The sequence below is a fragment of the Cherax quadricarinatus genome, chromosome 9, assembly GCF_038502225.1.
Source record: "Cherax quadricarinatus isolate ZL_2023a chromosome 9, ASM3850222v1, whole genome shotgun sequence".
Taxonomy (NCBI): Eukaryota; Metazoa; Arthropoda; class Malacostraca; order Decapoda; family Parastacidae; genus Cherax; species Cherax quadricarinatus.
In genome coordinates, this window is record NC_091300.1 from 61187847 (window position 1) to 61208445 (window position 20599).

The window sequence follows — 20599 nt, forward strand, 5'->3', positions numbered from 1 at the left end:
AATAACCACCAGAGTTTTAATAAGCCTAATTCTCCAATACATACATGCCCAGGAAAGTTTTAAGTCAGCCGTCATAAATCCAGGACTACAGGGAACAGGTAGGAAGAGCCCAGTTCCCCAGGGTCAAGGGCCCCAGCCTATGCCTAGTGGACTGGGGCTTTTAAACCTTATTACTGTACATATCACAATAAACAGGGCCACCTACAGCCATATTGCAGAAAGATGCTTAGGGACCAGGCTACAGCAGATGCATAACAATTTTGTTAAAACCAAGAATTGCACTGGTTATTTAAGTGTATGTAGTTGTCTGAGGGATAATGGTTCTCATGAAAGATGCTGTTTTTTGGCATCAGTAGATGCAGTTCTGAGCCCATTGCAGGAACAGACACCTGTTCTTCTATGTTAACCTTACCTTGGAGGAATTTTATCCAAAGCTAGACAGTTTATTTTACAAGGAATTCTGGACATGGCCTCATAAATCTAGTGAAAGTCCCTGCTCATGCCTTCCTTTTCTGGGTTAGCAGCAGACGTTTATGTTAAGGGGCACAATGGAGCGTCTGTCCTTCGGTCATTGAAGAGTTCCACAAGGACTCTCATGACAGCTCCTTGGTTGAATAACAAAAAAGGCACAATACCGTGACTGGAATGATACACAAATAACCGGCACATAAAAGAGAGAAGCTTACGACGACGTTTCGGTCCGACTTGGACCATTGACAAAGTCTCATTCTGTCAATGGTCCAAGTCAGACCGAAACGTCGTCGTAAGCTTCTCTCTTTTATGTGCGGGTTATTTGTGTATCCTTGGTTGAACAAAGTCAATGAGAAGGAAGCCCACCAGAGTTGTGATGGTGTGTGGGGCCCTTGTGAAGCAACAAATCTGGTCGAAGGCGGTTCCATCTGTGTCTTGCGACAAATTATTTGTTTTTTGCATCATCTGTAAGTATTGTCCATATAATTGCTGCTGTCATTAGCTCATTCATTTTTATCTAGTTTACCATGCTATAAGCAAGTGAGCTAGGCAAAAGGCAACTCTTGTACTCTTTATATATAGGGAGAGGGGTAACATGGTATTTGAACCTGAGATTTGAGCTGTATTGTCTCTACAAACCTTCCTACAGTATTGTGTTGCAAATCTGCAAAGTGATGTGGTTGTGATTTGAGGTGCAATAAGTGTATTTAATGGTGGTGGGTTATGCCACCCACATTATAAAGAACCTAAACAGGCTTCTTCAGAGGTTCTGTACCTGGATTTCCCAGGGGTAGTACCAGTGGTTCTTGTTCTTTTTCAAAGACCATTTTGGTCATAACTGGTATGAAGGGAGTTTAGACTTCCTGGTAACATATTTGTGGCCAACCGCTTCTTGTGTGTGCAGTCTCTTTATCTTTTTTTTTTCTTCTCAGGAACATTGTAGGGGCAGAGATCATCATAGATCATTGATGGACCTATGAATTGGAAAACAAATCCTTCCTGAAAACCAGCAATGATGAAAAGACAAGAAAATAACCAAAGCAATCTTCACTGAATCACATGAAGGCCGCTGCCCCAACAAAAGTCAACTAGAGGAAAGAACTGTATGGTATGCATGTTTTTGTGTAGTCAAATCTCCCTTAAGCCATAGAAATGTGCCCCATTAAAGCATCAAACTTCAGGAATAATGGACCTTACTGCTTAACAATTTTGTTAAAATCAAGGATTACACTGGATATTAAAGTCTATGTAGTTGTCTGGGGATGATGGTTCTCTTGGAACATGCTGTGTTTTGGTATCATTGCATTAAATTGTAGATGCAGTTCTGAGCCCACTGCAAGAACACAAACTTCTCCTTACCATGGAGGATTTTATCTAAGGCTAGACAGCTTATTTTACAAGGAATTCTGGCCAGGGCCTTGTAAATCATATGGAAAGTCCATAATAATACCTTCCTTTTCCAGGGTCACAGCAGACATTTCTGTTTCTGTACCTTTTTGCTTGTAAAGTAGGTCTCTTTAAAGTTACCAAGTATTGTTGATTACTATCTTTGTAATATTTATCTATGAGGCTCTTGTAGGATTTTAGAGCTTAACCTGGTTGTTATAACTTACCTGGTTGTTATAACTTACCTGGTTGTTATAACTTAAGTTAGTTTGTAATATGTGAGATGAACCTGCGTCCTATTTTGAATATCTCTTGGAGAGATTTAGGACTTTTAAAGTAAATGTAAATAACTAGAAGTCATCTGTTAGCCATTTTAGTATAACTTTGTTGGGTCATGATGTAGGCAGTGGCAAGTAAATTTGCCAAAGTTTTTGTTTTGAGTATTATTCATTTGCTCTTGATTAGAAGTTGCGGTAAAGATTGTAGATTTGAAGAGGCTTTTAAGTGTATTAAATATCACTTATTTGGTGCAGGCAATAATTTGTTTCTTAGATTTATGAAATGTATTTGTCTCTGTCTTACAGGTTGATGAATGTGATTTTGGAGTCTGGGGAGCCTTAGCCAAGAAGATGTAGCCAGAAGCAGTAAGTGGAAACTAGAGGCAGTGAGTGCAAACCTGAGGCAGCAAGTGGAAACTATAATAGGAAACCTGAGGAAAGCTACCTGGTATGTATTATTGTTTAATTGTTAAAACGAAGCAGATTGATGTCCTAGAAATATTTATGAAAGGTTACCTAGCTGTTATAATTGTAGTTGTTCATACATTGGATGAATACATGTCCTTCGTTGAATATCTATTGGATAGGTTTAGGACATTTAAAGTAAATGTGAATGACTTCAAGTCATGTGTTGGCTATTTGAGTACCAGTTTATTGGGTCTTGAAGATGGTGGGAAAGTGCCATGTAAATTTGCCAAAGTGTGTGCAATTAAAAAATAACAAACACTCTGCCTGTGTGTGTCCCTCCCTCCCTCCCCTCTCTGTCTGTGTGTGTGTCCCTCCCTCCCTTCCCTCTCTGCCTGTGGGTGTCCCACCCCCCTCTCTGCTTGTGTATGTCCCTCCCCTCTCTCTGCCTGTGTGTATGTCCCTCCCCCCTCTGCCTGTATGTGTCCCTTCCCATGCTCTGCCTGTGGGTGTCCCTTCCTGCTCTCTGCCTGTGGGTGTCCCTCCCCCTCATCTGCCTGTGGGTGTCCCTCCCCTCTCTGCCTGTGTGTGTGTCCCTCCCTCCCCCCTCTGCCATTGTGTGTGTATCCCTCTCTCTTTCCCTGTGTGTGTGTCTCTCTGCTCCCTTCTGCCTGTGTGTGTGTCCCTCCCTCCCTCTTTGCCTGTGTGTGTGTGTGTCCATGCCTTCCCTCTCTCTGCCTGTGTATGCAACAAGAGAAGGCTGGAGACAGTAGAGATGTCATGTCTGAGGGCAGTGTATGGTGTGAATATAATGCTGAAGATCTGTAGTTTGGAAATTAGGAGGAGGTGCAGGATTTCCAAAACTATTATCCAGAGGGCTGAGGAGGGGTTGTTGAGGTTGTTTGGACATGTAGAGAGGACGAATAAAATAGAAATGAGCAGGAAGGGTAAAGAGAAAGGAGAGTCTTTCAATGTTTATTATGCTAATTGCCGTAGTGCTAGGAATAAGATGGACGAGTTGAGATTAGTTGCTAGTGCAGGTAACATTGATGTATTTGCCTTAACTGAGACGTGGTTTAATTCAAAAAGTCGGGACATGCCTGCGGAATGTCATATTCAGGGTTTTAAATTGTTCCAAGAAGATAGAAGTATTGGGAAGGGGGGTGGGGTGGCATTGTATGTCCGAGATCGCTTGAACTGTTGCATAAAAACGGGTATTAAGTCTGAAGTAACACATACAGAGTCTGTTTGGATAGAATTTTCAGAGGGGCATGAAAAACTGATTTTAGGAGTGATATACCGTCCCCAAACTTAGATAGGGACCAAAGGAAACTACTATGGGAGGAAATTGTTAAGGCCACAAGGCACGATAATGTAGTAATTCTAGGAGACTTTAACTTTAGTCATGTTGATTGGAATTTCTTGACTGGGAATTTAGAATCATACGAGTTCTTAGAAGTATTTCAGGATTGTTTTTTGAAGCAGTTTGTGACAGAACCTACAAGGGGAAATAACCTGCTTGACTTAGTTATGGCAAACAATGAATCCCTTGTTAATAATTTAGAAATTTCAGAGGAACTGGGTGCTAGCGACCACAAATCAATTACATTTAGCATTGAATGGAAGTACGATAGTAGCGATAACTCAGTAACAGTCCCAGATTTTCGCTTAGCAGATTACGATGGGCTTAGAGAACACTTACCATCTGTTGACTGGGGTAACGAAGAGAGCTATCAATATGACAGTTTTCTGAACACTATACATGCTGCTCAAAGAGTGTTTATCCCATATAAAGAAATTAGATCAAATAGAAATGACCCAAAATGGATGAATAATAGGCTCAAATATCTACTAGGGCATAAGAAAGGAATTTATAGGCGTATCAAAAGAGGTGAGGGTCATCTTATGAATCAGTATATTGACATTAAGAGGGACATTAAAAAGGGGATAAGAAAAGCTAAAAGGGACTATGAAATTAAAGTTGCTAGGGATTCTAAAACTAACCCAAAAAGTTTTTTCCAGGTCTATAGAACAAAAGTTAGAGATAAGATAGGTCCCCTTAAAAATAACTATGGGCACCTTACTGACAAAGAGAATGAAATGTGCTTGATTTTAAATAATTATTTTCTCTCAGTTTTTACACAGGAAGACACTAACAATATTCCAGTAATTAATTTTTACAGTGGGCTAGAAGAAGATAAATTATGTAACATCACAGTCACTAGTGAGATGATTGTGAAGCAGATAGACAGACTGAAGCAAAATAAGTCGCCGGGTCCTGATGAGGTTTTTTCAAGGGTTCTTAAGGAATGCAAAATGGAACTCTGTGAACCATTAACTAATATTTTTAATTTATCTCTTCAAACAGGTGTAGTGTCTGATATGTGGAAGATGGCTAATGTAATTCCTATTTTTAAAACAGGGGACAAGTCGTTACCGTCAAATTACCGCCCAATAAGCCTGACCTCAATTGTAGGCAAATTACTAGAGTCAATTATAGCTGAGATTATAAGAAGCCATCTCGATAAGCATAGCTTGATTAATGATACTCAGCATGGATTCACAAGAGGCCGGTCTTGTCTAACTAATTTATTAACTTTCTTCAGTAAAGCTTTTGAGGCTGTTGACCACAATAAAGAATTTGATATTATTTACTTAGATTTTAGTAAGGCTTTTGATAGAGTTCCGCACCATAGACTGTTAAAGAAAGTGGCAGCTCATGGCATTGGGGGAAAAGTGCTCTCGTGGATCGAGTCATGGCTCACTGACAGGAAGCAGAGTGTGTCCATAAATGGGGTTAAATCCGAGTGGGGATCTGTAACAAGTGGCGTTCCACAGGGATCAGTCTTGGGCCCGTTGTTGTTTATAATATATATCAATGATCTTGATGAGGGAATTACTAGTGATATGAGCAAATTCGCCGATGACACAAAGATAGGTAGGATAATTGATTCAAACGTAGATGTTATGGAACTTCAGGAGGATTTAAACAAACTCTATTCTTGGTCAGAAAAGTGGCAGATGCAGTTCAATGTAGATAAATGCAAGGTTCTGAAGCTTGGGAGTGCCCATAACCCTAGTACTTATAAGTTAAATGATGTAGAACTTAGCCATACAGATTGCGAAAAGGACTTGGGGGTTATGGTGAGCAGCAACCTTAAACCAAGACAGCAATGCCTAAGCGTACGTAATAAGGCAAATAGATTACTGGGATTTATATCAAGAAGTGTAAGCAACAGAAGTCCAGAGGTCATACTGCAGCTTTATACATCATTAGTAAGGCCTCACCTAGATTATGCAGCTCAATTCTGGTCTCCGTATTACAAAATGGACATAAATTCGTTAGAAAACATTCAGCGTAGGATGACTAAATTAATACATAGCATTAGAAATCTTCCTTATGAAGAAAGATTGAAGACTCTTAAGTTACATTCACTTGTTAGACGAAGAATGAGGGGAGACCTGATCGAAGTGTATAAGTGGAAGATGGGTATTAATAAAGGGGATATTAATAAGGTCTTGAGGATGTCTCTCCAAGAGAGAACCCACAGTAATGGATTTAAATTAGATAAGTTTAGATTTAGAAAGGACATAGGAAAGTATTGGTTTGGAAATAGGGTAGTTGAGTGGAACAGTCTACCTAGTTGGGTTATTGAGGCTGGAACTTTGGGTAGTTTCAAATCTAGGTTGGATAAGTACATGAGTGGGAGGGGTTGGATTTGAGTGGGACTTTCACATCAGAGCTTATTTCTTGGGTGGCATTGAAAATTGGGTTGGGCAAATGTTTTGTTAGTGGGATGAATTGTAAAGGACCTGCCTAGTATGGGCCAGCAGGCCTCTTGCAGTGTTCCTCCTTTCTTATGTTCTTATGAAACGAAATACAGTGGAACCTCAAATTTCAAACGTGTCACTTATTGAACATTTCAAAAAATAAAACCCTTTTTTCTAACCATCTTTGTCCCTATTATCGAACACGCCCCTATTTTCGGACCACCGAGTACCGGACCTGTCCGCCAGTTCGCTCTGTCCGCGTCCTTGCGCAGGCGCCGTGAGCCAGTCTGGCTTTGTTGATGCTTGAGTGAACACTAACCTGCTCTCTCATTCAAACATTTTACGATTATTTCATTGTGTTTAGTGCTTGTGGGACTGTGAAATAAGCTACCATGGGCCCAAAGAAACTTGCTAGTGGTACCCCTGTGGTAAAGAAAGTGAGAAACACCATAGGTGTGAAGAAGGAAATAATACAGAAGTATGAGAGTGGTGTGAGACTTGCTGAGCTTGCCAGGCTGTATGGGAAAAACAAGTCGCCCATCAGTTCTGTCCTGTCAAAGAAGAACAAATCAAGGAAGCTGATGTTGCGAAAGGTGTTAATATGCTAACCAAAAAAAGGCCATAAATAGTTGAAGAGGTTGAGAAGTTGTTGCTGTTGTGGATCAAGGATAAAGAGATGGCAGGTGATAGTGTTTCAGAGACGATTATTTGCGAAAAGGCAAATAAATTGCCTGCCGATCTGGAACCAGTGCTGATAGTGTTAAGGCCAGCAGAGACTGGTTTGACAGATGTAAGAAGATTAGTGGCATACACAATGTTGTAAGACATGGTGAGGCAGCCAGTTCAGACAAACGGGCAGCTGAGAAGTTTGTACAGGAGTTTAAGGGGTACATTGACACTGAAAAATTCAAACCCCAAGAAGTGTTCAGTTGTGACGAAACAGGCTTGTTTTGGAAGAAAATGCCAAAGAGGACCTACATCACACAGGAGGAAAAGGCACTACCATGACACAAGCCTATGAAAAACAGGTTTACTCTTTTGTTCTGTGCTAATGCTAGTGGTGATTTTAAAGTGAAGCCCTTACTTGTGTATCATTCAGAAAATCCCAGACTGATTAAGAAAAACAATGTCTTTAAGAACAAGTTATGTGTCTTGTGGAAAGCTAATCATAAGGCATGGGTCACAAGACAGATTTTCAAAGAGTGGGTCCATGAAGTGTTTGGCCCCAGTGTGAAAAATACTAAGTGCCTCCTGTTAATGGACAATGCTCCTGCTCATCCTCCAAACTTATTAGACCTCTTGTCTAGGGACTTCAGTTTTATAAAAGTGAAGTTCTTGCCTCCTAACACCACTCCTCTCCTCCAGCCCATGGACCAGCAGGTCATTTCTAACTTCAAAAAACTCTACACAAAAGCAGTGTTTGAAAAGTGCTTTTAAGTGACCACAGACACTAAGTTGACCTTAAGAGAGTTCTGGAGGAATCACTTCAATATCTACAGCTCCATAAGCCTTATAGGTAAGGCTTGGGAGGGAGTGACTTCCAGGACTTTGAACTCTGCTTGGAGACAATTGTGGCCAGATTGTGTCCAAGAGAGAGATTTTGAATGGTTTGAGGCTGACCCTGACCCTGTCCCTGACCCAGCTGACCCTCTGCCTGCTGTGGACTCTATTGTGGAATTGGGGAACACCCTGGGGCTGGAGGTGAGTGGTGAGGATGTAGAAGAGTTGGTGGAGGACCACAGGGAAGAGCTAACCACTGAAGAGCTACAAGAGCTTCATCTAGAGCAGTATCAGACCACAGCTGAAGAACTTGCTTCAGAGGAGGAGGAAGAGGGAGTGGATGAGGTGCCTTCTTCAAAGATTAAGGAGATTTGTGCCAAGTGGAATGATGTCCAAATGTTTGTGGAGAAGTACCACCCTGAGCAAGCTGAAACAAGCCATCTTTGCAACAAGTTCAGTGACAGAACCATGTCCCATTTTAGGGAAATGTTAAAGAGGCGCCAGAAACAGAGGACTGTGGACATTTATTTTGTGAGACAGGGGTCCAGTGACTCTCAAGCTGGTCCTAGTGGCATTAAAAGACAGAGAAGGGAAGTAACCCCAGAGAGGACTTTACCTGAAGTCCTCATGGAGGGTGATTTTCCTTCCAAACACTAACCTGAACTCCCTCTCTCCTCCTCCCTGTCTTCCAGATGCCATCACCAATCTTCAATAAGGGTAAGTAAAAATGTTATTTTGTATTTATATACATAATTGAACACTATAGTATTTGTTGTGTGTATGTAAAACTGTAATTAATCTCTGTAAAATGTATTTTTTGTGAATATTTTTTTGTTTTTGGAACAGATTAATTGTATTTCCATTATTTCATATGGGAAATATTGCTTCGATTATCAGACTTTTCAAATTTAGAACTAGCTTCTGGAACGGATTAAGTTCGATATTTGAGGTTCCACTGTAGAATGAATTGGAGAGCGTATAAATCTGCAATGGAGGGAAGGTGGGGTAGGGGTCGGCCTAGGAAAGGTTGGAGGGATGGGGTAAAGGAGGTTTTGTGTACGAGGGACTTGAACTTCCAGCAAGCACGAGTGAGCATGTTATATAGGAGCGAATGGTTTTTAGGACTTGACGTGCAGGAGAGTGTGAACAAGAAAATTTTTATGAAGGGATTCAGGGAAACTGGCAGGCCATATTTGAGTCCTGGGGATGGGAAGTACAGTGCCTACACTCTGAAGGATGGGTGTTAATGTTGCAGGTTTATAACTGTAGTGTAAGCATGCCTCTGGAAAGACAGTGATCGAGTGAATGATGATAAAAGTTTTTTTTTTTTTGTGGGAGGCACCCTGCCTTGGTGGGAAATGGCTGATATGTTAAGAATAATAATAATTTGGTTTACTTGCCCGGTAACATTGAGGTTGTGCCAAAGTAGCAGTATTGGCTAATGTTATTGCTGTCAGTATCAGCTAATTTTGATGGCATGGGTATCAGTCTAAAATTTAATATTGATATCTGTAGGTAGTAGGTTGGTAGACAGCAACCAACCAGGGAAGTATGTATAAATAAGTTTCCAAAAAAAAAGCCCAGTGCCTCTATAACAGACATTGCTCCAGAAAAATTAACCCTTAAACTGTCCAAACGTAGAACTACGTTTTTTCAACATTTGAAAGTACAGTGGACCCCCGCATAACGATGGCATCGCATAGCGATTTTTCCGCATAACGATTACTTTTATCGCAAAATTTTTGCCGCGCATACCGATTAAAAACCCGCATACCGATTTTCGTCCGAGACGCGTCCAATGTGCCCTCAGCCAGCCTCACATGTGCCGCTCCGTCCCATTGTTTACCAGCCAGCCTCCGCGGTAACATCCAAGCATACACTCGGAATATTTCGTATTATTACAGTATTTTCGGTGCTGTTTCTGGAAAATAAGTGACCATGGGCCCCAAGAAAGCTTCTAGTGCCAACCCTGTGGTAAAAAGGGTGAGAATTAGTATGGAAATTAAGAAAGATTTTGAAGGGTTTGGGGCTAACCCTGAGAAGCCTATGCCAGTTGTGGAATCCATTGTGCCTACTTCAAAGATTAAGGAAATGTGTGCAGAGTGGGTTGAACTGCAAACCTTTATAGATGAAAATCACCCTGACACAGCTGTTGCAAGCCGTGCTTGTGACTATTTCAATGACAATGTTATGGCCCATTTTAGGAAAGTCTTGAAGGAACGGGAGGTACAGAGCTCTATGGACAGATTTGTTGTGCGACAGAGGTCCAGTGACTCTCAAGCTGGTCCTAGTGGCATTAAAAGAAGAAGGGAAGTAACCCCAGAAAAGGACTTGCTACCTCAAGTCCTAATGGAAGGGGATTCCCCTTCTAAACAGTAAGAAGATAATGCTCTCCCCTCCTCCCATCCCATCAATCATCACCAGATCTTCAATAAAAGTAAGTGTCATGTAATTGTGCATGCCTTTTTCAGTTTGTGTGTATTAAAATTAACATTTCATGTGGTAAAAAAAAAATTTTTTCATACTTTTGGGCGTCTTGCACGGATTAATTTTATTTCCATTATTTCTTATGGGGAAAATTCATTCGCATAACGATTATTTCGCATAACGATGAGCCCTCTTGCACGGATTAAAATCGTTAACCGGGGGTCCACTGTATGTAAAAAAGTAGATCTTCTTTTCTTTTTTACATTTGAAAAAATGTAAAAAAACTTTCATCTACTTTTTTTTTTTGTTATATTTGAAAACATGTAAGAAAAACATAGATCTACTTTTGGAGCACTACGCATGTGAACGTAGATCTGCCTGGACAGTTTAAGGGTTAAACAGATCACAGCAAAGAGACTGAATAATCCCTGGCTAACACCAAGCATCCTCAAATCCATTAACACAAAGCATAAATATGAAAAACAGTATAGAATGGGTCAAATAACTAGAGAACAGTCAAAAAGTTACTTACCAGCCTGATAAGAAGGTTAAAAAAAATTGTAATATGAAAATAGATTACATAACATCAAAGGTGATATGAAAAAACCCTGGAAAACTCTATCTGAAATTCTTGGAACTAAAAAGTTATCCAAAAACAAAGCAATCAAACTAACAAAATCAAATGAACCCCTACTCACTCCAACCAAAACAGCAAACAGACTTAATGTTTTCTTCTCCACCGTAGGAAAAAATCTAGCAAACAAAATACCAAGCACAAACACCCGTCCATCAGACTACCTCATAGGTACCTACCCAAATATGCTATTCCTAGCTCCAGCCAACCCCATTGAAGTTACGCTCATCATAAACACCCTTAAAAACAAGGCAGGAGACATAAACAACTTGCCTGCTTTTATGTACAAAAAAGCTTCTCAAGGATTGTCACCAATTATTGCAACGCTCTTTAACAAATCCATTGAATCATCTACCTTCCCAACAATCCTCAAAATAGCGAGGGTCACTCCGATCCATAAAGGAGGTGACCAAGCTGACTTGAATAACTATAGACCAATATCTAACTTACCACTGCTCTCTAAAATCTTTGAAAAATTAATTCATAGATGGATCTATTCCTACCTCATTTCACACAACATATTAAACCCTTGTCAGTTTGGATTCAGGAATAATAAAAGCACAAATGATGCTATCATACACATGCTAGAACTAATATATACCGCACTTGAAAAGAAAGAAGTCCCGCTGGGCATTTTCATTGATTTACGTAAAGCTTTCGATACAGTCGACCATGAACTGCTGTACTCCAAATTAATGCACCATGGTATCAGAGGCCACTCCCTCAACTACCTAAAGTCATACCTTAGTCACAGAACTCAATATGTGTATGCAAATGATGCAAACTCTTCCACCCAACCAATCACAGTAGGAGTCCCACAAGGAAGCATCCTTGGACCACTCCTCTTTCTCATCTACATCAATGATCTACCGAATGCATCACAGCTACTCAAACCCATATTATTTGCAGATGACACTACATATGTCTTTTCCCACCCAAACACAGTCATACTAGCAAACACAGTCAATGCTGAATTACAGAAAATATCTGCCTGGATGATGACTAACAAACTTACCCTGAACACTGATAAAACCTATTTTATTCAGTTTGGAAACAAAGCTGCAAATGATCCAGTTAACATAACGCTAAATGGATCATCAGTCATAAGACTCACAGAGGGAAAATTCCTAGGTATCCACCTTAACAGTAGCCTTAAGTTCCGGACACACATACAACAAATCACCAAGAAAATCTCCAAGACTGTAGGCATACTATCAAACGTAAGGTACTACGTTCCAGAATCAGCTCTCCTGGCACTGTACAATTCACTCATATACCCTTATCTTACATATGGAATTTGTGCATGGGGATCAACAACATCCAATCACCTAAAATCCCTAATAACCCAGCAAAAGGCAGCAGTAAGAATGATAAATTCCTACTCCCGCCAGCATACTCCACCAATTTTCAAAAGTCTGAATCTGCTCACCATTAAGAACATCCATACTTATTCATGTGCCTACTACATACACAGAACAATACACGCAAATATGAACCCCCCACTCAAACTTCTCCTCACCAACCTAAACAGGACACATGACCACAACACAAGACAGATTTTTCTTTCAACACACCGACCGTATCCCACCGAGGCGGGGTGGCCCAAAAGGAAAAACGAAAGTTTCTCCTTTTACATTTAGTAATATATACAGGAGAAGAGGTTACTAGCCCCTTGCTCCCGGCATTTTAGTTGCCTCCTACAACACGCATGGCTTACGGAGGAAGAATTCTGTTCCACTTCCCCATGGAGGACAAGACACAGATCTCTTTTTGATATACCTTGTGTCCATATCACACTGTGTAAAAACTCTATGCACATAAAGGCCCCAAAATATGGAATTCATTACCAGAAGATATTAAAGTAACCCAGTCTGAAAATCAATTTAAGACTCTTCTCAAAAGCCACTTAATCACCCTAGACTAAATGCTAAATACTCAATACACACTTTTCACCTATGTACTCCCACATCATAACTGAAACAATCACATTGAACCTTTTATCCATTGTTGACAGGAATATAATTGAATCATTGTTTTCACAAAAAGCATTTTCGAATATAAATATATCTTCGTATTATTCAAATTTTGATTCATTTATAATTAATATTCTACTGTACAACTATGAAATAATTACTATCCGAGTGTGCAACTATGATATACTCCTTAGTATTAAGTAGACTGTAAGCCAATAATGTTAAGTTGGCCCATAATGCCTAGCCATAATAGAGGCTGTCTTTGCACTGAACATCAAAATGGTATACAATACCGACAGGTTGGTAGGTAAGACACATAGGCAACAGTTAGGCAACTTTATTCTGAAACATTTCGCCTACACAGTAGGCTTCTTCAGTCGAATACAGAAAGTAGGCAGGAACAGTAGAGATGTGAAGACGATGTAATCAGTCCATCACCCTTGAAGTCGTAGAATTTGAGGTTGTCAGTCCCTCAGCCTGGAGAAGTTCAGTTCCATAGTCAGGAACTATCTGAAGATCAAGCGACAGTGCAGAGACTTAAATACTAAGCGACAGTGCAGAGACTTAAATACTATCGGAAGGAGAGGTGCAGAGTAGTAGTAGTAGTGAGAATGTAGCCACTGAGAGGTCATGTCCCTCTCAGATCCAACAATTCTCACTTTCTGTATTCGACTGAAGAAGCCTACTGTGTAGGCGAAACGTTTCGGAATAAAGTTGCCTAACTGTTGCCTATGTGTCTTACCTACCAACCTGTCGGTATTGTATACCATTTTGATGTTCATCTTGTCAGACACTGCAACACATGGCATCTTGGTACAGAAAATACCTTGGACAACCTTTTCAAGTGAGAATTGTTGGATCTGAGAGGGACATGACCTCTCAGTGGCTACATTCTCACTACTACTACTACTCTGCACCTCTCCTTCCGATAGTATTTAAGTCTCTGCACTGTCGCTTAGTATTTAAGTCTCTGCACTGTCGCTTGATCTTCAGATAGTTCCTGACTATGCAGCTGAAATTCTCCAGGCTGAGGGACTGACAACCTCAAATTCTACAACTTCAAGGGTGATGGACTGATTACATCGTCTTCACATCTCTACTGTCTTTGCATTGTAACCCACTATTGTAAATACAAAATCTCAATGTACTGTTTGCAAAGACGTAAAATAAATAAATAATATAAATAACATGTATGTGTAGTGTGACCTAAGTGCAAGTAGAAGTAGCAAGACGTACCTGAAATCTTGCATGTTTATGAGACAGAAAATATGTAAAACAATTACAGGTTTCCGTTTTACACTCACTTGGCAGGACGGTAGTACCTCGCTGGGTGGTTGCTTTCTACCAACCTACTACCTAGGTAATAATTAAATATGTAGTCTTAATTTCATTTTTTATATAGTACAGTGGAACCTCTACTTGCGAGTTTAATGTTCCATGACCTTGCTTGCAACTGGATTTGCTCATTTGCAGAGTCAATTTTCTTCATTTAAATTAATTGAAATGCAATTAATCTGTTCCAGTGGAATTCTGTACTTCAATAATTTCACTAATATCAACTCTATGGCTTATTTATCTATCTCACTTCATCTAATATGACATAATAAACAATATAAATAACATAGAAACCTGATATATACTCTAAAATTAATAAAATATGTCATTCATGTAGTGGTATGGGCGGTGTCGGCGGTGGACGAGAGTTTGTCTGGACACCGGGCAAAATACTTCATGAATAATTTCGCTAATATCATCTATACAGCTTATTTATCTATCACAGTTCATCTAATATGACATAACAAACAATATAACTAACATAGAAACACGATATATACTTTAAAATGAATAAAATACGTCATTATGTAACAGGTGGAGGTGGCCACAACCGCTCCCTCTTTGTTGTGGTAAACACTGCCATCTAGTGACGGCCTTTTGAAGCCGTCTGTTATTATAATTATTATATGTAGTACATTATTATATATGTATTATTATTATACATTATATTATTATTATTATTGTATTATACTATTATTATTATTATACATATTGTTATTATTCATATTACACCTACCATCCGACTTACGACCGAGTTTGGTTCTGAGAAACCGGTCGTAAGTCGAAATGGTCGTAAGTCGAACTTTACTACTGAATATCAACAAAACATTTTTGTAATGGCTATTTTATTGTTTTGTTTTGGTATTTCATGTTTTACTTTACTTTTTATGTTCTTAGTACTGTATTTTATACTGTAAGGTTTAGGATAAACACTGTGTACAACACAAATAGTTGTTTATTTCCCAGAAATTTGGCATAAAAAACACGGTCATAAGTCAAGTGGTCGTAAGTCGGATGGTAGGTGTATTATTATACATATTATTATTATTATTATTATTATTATTATATAAATTATTTGTAATTTTTATTCACACAAAAAATATAAGATTTACTGTTATTCCTTATTGCAATAATTGTATAAATATGTCAACCCATTCACGGCTGCATATTGGAATGGACAGCGACGTCATTTGTTTACTCTGAAACAGCTAAGCAATGGACCATTTCTCCTAGGTTGAGCTCAATTTCAAGGCACTTTTCATCATGAAAGCAATCAAAATTGTATCTATTTCCGTAATATATCTTCCATTCTATCAAATGAGACCAAAAAAACTAGAATACAACCATAAAAAACATTCAAAATTACCACTATGGGTTGGCTAATTGCTGAGAAGTGAACTCCATTATTTATGCTTAGTTGTTAAATTAGACACATGTGCAACTCTTGGGTATCTTTATTGAGGAAACGTTTCACCATACAGTGGCTTCATCAGTCCATACAAAGGATAAACTTGAAGAACAGGAGGAAAATGAGGCAATCAGTCCCTCAGCCTTGAGTCGATGTGGTCAGTCCATCAATCTTGAATAGAATACGGCATATGAGCGGAGAAGCAGCTTATAAACCGTATGGCAGGAGAGGTGTAGCAGCCATAGGTGGTGTCACATTTGTCCAGTGTGGAAGTAGGTCGTGCCCAAGGGTTAGGCAAGCTGCTTCTCCGCTCATATGCCGTATTCTATTCAAGATTGATGGACTGACCACATCGACTCAAGGCTGAGGGACTGATTGCCTCATTTTCCTCCTGTTCAAGTTTATCCTTTGTATGGACTGATGAAGCCACTGTGTGGCGAAACGTTTCCTCAATAAAGATACCCAAGAGTTGCACATGTGTCTAATTTAACAACATGTCAGTTCTTTGAACCATTCATCCACATTTATGCTTAGATTTCTTTCATTTTTGGTGTAGGTTAAGAAGCATCTTTCCGTCATACATTGCCCAAGTTTCAATAAGATAGTCCAACAAACAAGTGAGATACAATTCCCGAGATCAAGAGCAAGAGCCCCTCACCAGTGTCAAGGAACCTGCCTTGAGGTCTGCTCGCTTGTGGAAATTTTGCTCGCGTATGGAAGCAAAAAATCGACCCATCGACTGCTCGTATTTGGAAAAACTCGCACGTGGACACGCTCGCAAGTAGAGGTTCTACTGTATATACTATTGAAGGGACTGTTAAAATATGGTAAGGCATCATTGTTTACTCCAAAATCCTCTTCAGAACAATGCTTCCACACTTCTCAAGATTTTTTTTAAGTGACAATTCAAGCATTTTACCAATATCCAGGATTTCCTCAAGTAGCTCCTACAGTGTTAAGTAGTTTATCTTCAAGTTCTTCTTAATCATACTATTTTTTATTGGCTTCTTTCTTATGAATTTGGTTCCTCAGGCAGTTCCCTCTTTGTCAACCTCTTGCAGCATTTCATTTGCATCTTCAAACTCCTCATAACTTGGTTCTTGCCAGATCCACAATTTCCTCAACCTACCTCCATCCTTACTTAGGGGAAAATGAAATAAATTATTCACCACTGAAGGTCATAATTAACCCTACCCTTCATTTACACAAGAACATCTGCAATGTTAAATTTATGCCATTACTCTGGCGCAACAGTCTCGGAACCATCATCCATTATTATTATTATTATAATCAAAAAGAAGCGCTAAGCCACAAGGGCTATACAGCGCTGCAGGGTAGGGAAGGAAGCAAGGGAATTGGATGGCAGAAGGGAGGGGGGATGATCAGCAGGTTACAGAAAACAGCGGGGCAGGGGATAGTACGGGGGTAGAAGGTAGCAAGAGATTGAAGTAGAAAGGGCTGAAGGTATCAGAATTTGTGAAGTAAGTCAGTCGTTGTCAAAAAGTCAATGAGAGAGTCCGGATGAAAGGTGGGTCCATCAGCGAGAAGGGAAGGTAAAGAGAGAGCAGCGGAGCGAAGACGACGACAGAGGTAAATTCTGCGTGCTCGTTGATAAAGTGGGCAGTCCAACAGAATGTGGCTGACTGATAATGGAGCTTGGCAATTCTCACACAGAGGAGCAAGACGCCTCTCCATGAGATATCCATGAGTAAGACGAGTATGGCCAATGCGAAGACGGGAGAGAGTAGTCTCCCAACCTCGACATTGGTGATAAGAAGACGGCCAGTGACCTATACTCGGTTTAATAGACTGAAGTTTGTTGCCGAGCATAGTAGACCAACGTTGTTGCCAACGGGTGTGAAGATGGGAAGATATTGCAGCAAAATAGTCCGTAAATGGAATACCTCTATAAGAAACTGGTAGGTCATGTACTGCTGACCGCGCAGCAGTGTCTGCCTGTTCATTGCCCTGTACGTCAACATGACCAGGGACCCAACAAAAAACAATATCTTTATGCTTGGTAAAGATGCGGCGTAGCCAAAGTTGGATACGGAGGACTAAGGGGTGAGGTGTATCAAATTTTTGTATAGCCTGTAAAGCACTAAGGGAGTCTGAGACAACCACAAAAGATGACACAGGCATAGATGCAATACGGATAAGTGCTGTAAGGATGGCATATAATTCAGCAGTAAAAATACTAGCCGAAGATAGTAAATGCCCTTGTACGACGCTGTCCGGAAACACTGCTGCGAATCCTACGCTGTCAGAAGACTTAGAGCCATCTGTGTACACAGCAATGGCATGAGAATGAGAGTGAAAGTGGTCAAGAAAAAGAGAGCGGGAAGCGACCGTAGACAGTTGGGCTTTCGAGCAAGGGAGGGAGAAAGAACAGACTCGAACAGCTGGAACTTCCCAGGGGGGTAGGGAAAAGTGAGATGCTACATGTACATAGAAAGGTGGTAGTTGAAGAGAAGACAAGAGCGAATGAAGGCGAAGAGAGAAGGGACGGAGTAAACAGGGGCGTCGAACAAATAAAGAATGTCTACTAATATCAGTGACCATTCTATAAATGGAAGGATTGTGGAGATCATGAGAGCGTACATAGTAGCGCAGGCAATGGGCATCACGGCGATCGGATAAGGATGGAACGTTCGCTTCTGCATAGAGGCTCTCGACAGGGGAAGAGTGGAAAGCACCAAGGCATAAACGTAATCCTTGGTGATGAATGGGGTTAAGGCTAGAGAGAGTAGCAGGAGATGCCGCTGAATAGATCTGGTCACCATAATCAAGTTTCGATAAAATAAGGGTGGAATGTAGGCGAAGGAGGGTTCGACGATCAGCTCCCCACGAAAGATGAGCAAGGGTTTTAAGAAGGTTCAGCCGGCTGTGACAAGTTGCCTTCAGAGAGGTAATGTGAGGTTTCCAGGATAACCTACGATCAAAGAGAAGGCCTAGAAACTTGACTGTATCACGTTCAGGGATACGGGAGCCATAGAGGTACAAAGGATGATCGGAGATGACAGAGCGTCTAGTGAAAGTGATTTGGTGGGTTTTAGTGCTGGAAAATTTAAACCCACGTGTGGTGGCCCAATTGGAAACACGGTCGACTGCATGTTGGAGAGAAACTGTAAGGAGGTGACAATCAGCGCCTGCACAGGCAATAGCAAAGTCATCAACATAGAGTGATGACCAAATATTTGATGGAAGACTAGAGGCCAAATCATTAATAGCAAGGAGAAAAAGTGTTGTGCTCAGAACACATCCCTGGGGGACACCTTCAGCTTGGATAAAGTCCGGGGAGAGCACATTATTAACCCGAACACGGAAATGCCTGTCAGTTAAAAAGTCCTTAAGGAAGGATGGTAGATTGCCTCGAAGGCCTAAGGAGTGGGCTTGGGCTAAAATATTATACCTCCAAGTTGTGTCATATGCCTTCTCAAGGTCAAAAAATATGGCAATAACTGAGTGGTTATTCGCAAAGGCATTACGAACATACGTATCCAAGCGTAGTAAGGGGTCTATGGTAGAACGTCCCTTACGAAAGCCATATTGACGAGTGGAGAGACTGTTGTGTGTCTCTAAATACCACACTAAACGTCTATTTACTAGGCGTTCCATTACTTTGCAAACTGCACTGGTAAGAGCAATGGGACGATAGTGGGAGGTTTCATGTCCCGTAGTGCCTGGTTTGCGGAAAGGGAGAACAATGGCGGATTTCCACAGCTGTGGAAGAACTCCTTGTGACCAAATAAGATTGTAAAGGCGTAATAGGACTGCAAGGGCTGACTGATGTAAATGTTGTAGCATACGAATATGAATGTCGTCGGGCCCAGCTGCCGATGATCGACAAGCTGAGAGTGTTGCCTACAGTTCTTGAAGTGTAAAAGGCACATTATACTGTTCTTCTCTGAGAGAAGAAAAGTCCAAGGGTGCTAACTCTCTGGCAGACTTTGAGGAAAGAAATGAGGGGCATAGATGGAGTCCCTGAGAAATACGGACCAGATGATTGCCAATTTCATTGGCAACATCTAGTGGGTTTGCTATATCAACACCGGCAACCCGCAGAACAGGAGCCAGGTCAGGAGAATATTTACCACTCAGTTTTCGTACTTTTTTCCAGACTGCACTCATAGAGGAAGCAGAGGTGATGGTGGAGACATAATCTCGCCAGCAAGTGCGTTTAGCGTCACGGATGACACGGCGAGCGATCGCACGCTTCTGTTTAAAATCAAGGAGTCGCTCTGTGGTTCTATTGTACCGGTACCTGCCCCATGCAGCGCGTTTCAAACGTACTGCACGAGCACAAGCAGGAGACCACCAAGGCACGCATTTCTGAGAATGCCTGCCCGAAGTTTGGGGTATAGAATGAGAAGCTGCGGTGAAAACGGAGGACGAGAAGAGGTGTAAAAGCTCATCGATGGAGGACGAAGAAGGAACCTCTTTAAAAACAGTCAGGTGTGAGTAAAGGTTCCAATTTGCCCGATTAAATTGCCAGCGTGGGGTGCGAAGAGGTGGCGAATATGAAGGGGAAGTAAGAATGATTGGGAAATGATCACTGTCATGTAAGTCCGGGAGAACAGACCAAGTGAAGTCTAATGCGGCGGAGGAAGAGCAAACTGAGAGATCGATGCAAGAGAGAGTATGAGTCCGAGGATCAAAATGGGTGTGAGTACCTGTATTTAAAACATGGAGGGGGTGGGTGGCAAGAAAAGCCTCTAACTGAATTCCACGGGAATCACAGTGAGACCCCCCCCAGAGGAAATGGTGGGCATTAAAATCACCAAGTAACAGAATCGGTGGTGGTAATGACGAAACAAGGAAGGCAAAATCCGGAATAGATAATGCCCGAGAAGGAGAGAGATATAAAGAACAGAGCGTATACCACCTATGTAAGTGGATACGGGCTGCTGTGTAATGCAGCGAAGTATGAACAAATAGCTGATGGTACGGAATATCAGTGCGGAGAAGAAGGGCACTTTCATTAAAGGTCCCATCAGGAAAAGGATCTGAA

General features: G+C 40.9%; 1 protein-coding gene across 3 annotated transcripts in view; it reads left to right on the forward strand.

Annotated features, from left to right (window-relative positions):
* The window catches only part of LOC128698386 (uncharacterized), a 98868-nt gene that overhangs the window by 42436 nt on the left and 35833 nt on the right, over positions 1–20599 (forward strand). For 2 of the 3 annotated variants that reach the window (XM_070083445.1, XM_070083446.1), the window contains exons 7-9: positions 1404–1579; positions 2442–2583; positions 16145–17394. The gene's annotated coding sequence lies outside the window, so the exon portion shown is untranslated. Of the gene's footprint in view, positions 1–1403; positions 1580–2441; positions 2584–16144; positions 17395–20599 lie in introns of those variants that run through there. The other variant, XM_070083447.1, reaches the window with a different exon arrangement.